The following is a 3,690-nucleotide window of genomic DNA, read 5'->3' as shown; positions in this document are numbered from 1 at the left end:
GACTAAAATTAATGTCTCCAACTATTTTCGGAAAAAATGGTTTGTGCTTTACTTTCTATAGGAGAACCGATGAATGGAGAACGATTCCATTAGCTGTTAGCGTAAACGGCGTAGAGGCAGTTTTTTACATTCTTCAAGGAGGGTAAGAAAATGTTCTGGACAAAAGAACAGATTTAGAAGTGTTAAATAGCATTACAATGTTATTTAAATGTTTTAATGGTGTTATACAATGTTCTGTAAGTGTTATTTACATTATAATTGCCATTGTAATGTTTTAATAGCATGAATGACACGCTATTGTACTTTTAAAATTCAATCTTCAGTGTATCTTCTTCTGTATCAGGCTTCGCTGTTGTATTTGCAGATTTTAGCTAAAACTTACTCTGCAAGCATTCATATTGAAGCAAAAAGAGACAGAAGAATGGAAGAGACAGGTATAGTGTGAATATGTTTCTTATATGATACATAGAGACTATATGACATATAAACATTACCGTATGTATCTAGAATAATATCAATATGGATATTAAAATATATGATGTATTTTTTATGCCATTGCTTTTTCATATCTGGAGATTGTGATTTATAATCTGGTTTAGATCACAGCCAAAAAATGTCTTGCTAAACTTTATCTTTGGTTATCTGATATTTCCCAGATTTTGCTGCAGATGTTGAAGGTGAAAACAATTAAATGCTGGTTCAGAGCACTGGCGCTGGTTACCATTCCCTAAGCCCATGCCCAGGATGCAGGTTCTCACCTGCTTAGTTGAAGCCACTTAGTTTAATATCCAGTGAATACGGTTGGAGCTGGTTGAACTTGCCCTGAAGTAGATCGCAGTTTGCTTGCAGACTCTCTGGAGGGGACGGTGATTTCCAGACAGGGAACTGGTATCCCGCAGCTGAGGGATAACAGCACGCAGCCCCGTAGCAGTGTCTAGCACAATTGTGCCTCTGTGCCTTCACGTCCGTGTTGTTCGGGGAACTGGGAGGCTTTGATAACCCGCTTCTGAGTTCTGAGCACTGAATGTTGCAGGTCAGAAGTGATGTCTTTTAGATGGGGTCTAAAGAGGAAACTTTTGCTGTATGTATTTGCTTTACATATTACTGAAGGTCTGCATGTACTTGGCTCTAACCAACAGTGATCTTTTTTCCTTTCACTAATCCATGTACGTGTGCTTGTATTCCAAAGAAAGAAATCAAACAAAATTATTACCTTTATTTAAAAATGGCTGTCCCAAGCAAAACTCTAGCAGACTTCCACATAACACGGGAGCACTGACAGCTAATCAGCAGGCATCCTTTGCTGTGTCAGACCTCTCCACTTCATGTACGTTTTGTGAGGGAGTTGCTTGAAGAAAACCTATTTTTCCATATTCAAAAGCAAAGAATCGCTGTACATCACTGTGCACTGTGCTGCGTGTCCTACCGATTAACTTCCCTTGTATCCTGAAAGTACTATTGTGCAATTTTCACTGAAAATCCAATAAGCAGTCAAATGCCAGTTTCTGTTTGTGGTAGGTCAAGTTTTTAAGTCCCTTTTACTGAAGGATTAAAAAGCTGCAGTGAAGTAGCTCAGGTAGGCGAGTTCAGTGTGCTGGGTGTGCAGAAGCACTGTTTAAAAGCATAATGGCGAAGAAAGAGGGAGGTAGCGCTGAATTAAATTAATCTGCATTAGGCATTGCTCTTCATTTTCAGAATTTAAGGAATTTTCTGTAGACTAGAACGTCCAAACGAAGTCATTTTACATCTAGGGTTCTGTAGGGGGGTAATTGTGTCTTTAATTTCTAGGCTGTTACCGAACACCCCCTCCATCTGGTGTGTTAAAGGGCATCGGCTAGGTAGTCCAGTGGCTTAAGTTACAGAACCTCAGCACAAAGACTACTTTTGGGATTTGGCAGATGTTTCTTAGTTAAACTGTAAATCCATACGTGTGCTGATTGCCACAGCGTTTGACACATATTCAACCCTGATGGTTGGCGATCACCAAACTGACGAAGTGGGGAAGCTGATAAAATTGTTGTTAGCCTCCAGCAATGCTGTGCCTAAAACCTGTGCTCCTTGTGACCGTTTTTGTTAACTGTCTTGGATTTTTCTTCCCTGGGCTCTGATCGTCCATAGAAATTATTTCTCCTAACTGTAGCTTGGTGCTCTTTAATAAGTAACTCATATGTACGTTCTTACAGTGTTGTCGTATTTACGTATTGGGTGGGACAGCCGCACGCCTTCTGTAGGCCTTTCCCGTGGAGCATCCATGTATCTGTCAACTACCTTCTGCTGATTCTCCCATTAATCTGGTAAGTAGTGCTGGTTTTACTGGGCAGCGTTATGCCCCGTGCTATTCTGCATGGAATTTTGATAAATTGTGCCGGAGGGAATGGTTGGTTGGTTTCTTTCACGACCTGCCCATCATTCTTCGACGGCTTAAAGTGCTTCAGGAACTGGTGGGCTCACTCACTCGTGTATGATTTCATATACATATTGTCCCAAAGTTTGTAAGTTTTCTTCTGCGTTCATTGAAGACGTGGTGGTGATGATTTACTGTCTTTGCTTGAAAAAAATCATGGTTTGCATGTTTTCATCCCTGTCAAAGTACGTATTTGTGACCAAGGAGCCGGGGTTTGAAGTGTTTCTGAGCATACAAAGTATTTAAGGCTTTCTAGATAAAACCACGGTGCAACTCTACATTCAATGGGTAGTGTATTGTAAAGCAGGATAGTTACTTTTACTTGCTGAGATGATGTTGTTAGTCTAAATATCTGAATTGGGAACGGCATTTACTCACTTGGCCAGCTTGTTTAAGCGGGGTACATGACAGGCTTTCAACACTGTCCCACAGGCCCCCTCTGCAATTCTTCCCCAAAATCCATTTTCTGCAGTGTCGGTTGGACTGTGACTCTATGGCTGACAGTTTGAGGATGATGGACAGTGATCACACTTGCATTCTGCTTTTGGCTTAATTTGCTTCATTTACATTTTTATTATATATTTAGTAAATGTATTGATATGGTGTAGAATTATTACATCAGTGACAGGGTAAGCCAGTATAATACTATATTCTGAATCACATTATACATTGCCATATCCAAAACAACAAGCCTTTTAATGTGAATTAGTGTAGCTGACACGTTTCCATGGTGGTTGCTCTGCTCACTAGTGGGATAAATACATCCTAGTACTTGGAAAAGCACAGTGATAAATGTAAATGATTTTCCATTTAGAAACAAAAGAAATAAACAGAAAACTTCAACTATCGGTAACTGGAACTTGGTTTGGTTTTGACATGATTGACACAGAAATGTTTTTTGGCCAAGCACTGCATCGAAGACTCATTAATTGAGAGTCCTACAGTTTTGTTAATTGTAACATCTGAGAGATAAATGCAGATAATTAAACACCAACCAGATTTGGGTCTGACTGTAATACACAGAGGTGAAAAAAGGAAAAAAAAGGTTTTCTACATCAGCATGAGAATTTTGGAACAGCTATCCAGCTAGCAGGGGGGAAAAATTCTCCTTACACTGAGGACTGTATGTGCTAAATTTTTGAAAGGCATAAAATAGTATGATTGCTTGTAATAGCAGGAGGCTGAACTTGATAGCCTGGAAGATCTCGTTAAGTCCTGCATTCTTAAATTTTAAGATACGTGTATATGTATATATATCTACTATATATAAACATACAGTATAACAC

This window comes from Chroicocephalus ridibundus, chromosome 6 (assembly GCF_963924245.1).
Source record: "Chroicocephalus ridibundus chromosome 6, bChrRid1.1, whole genome shotgun sequence".
In the NCBI taxonomy this organism is placed as follows: Eukaryota; Metazoa; Chordata; class Aves; order Charadriiformes; family Laridae; genus Chroicocephalus; species Chroicocephalus ridibundus.
This window is presented reverse-complemented; position numbering follows the sequence as displayed.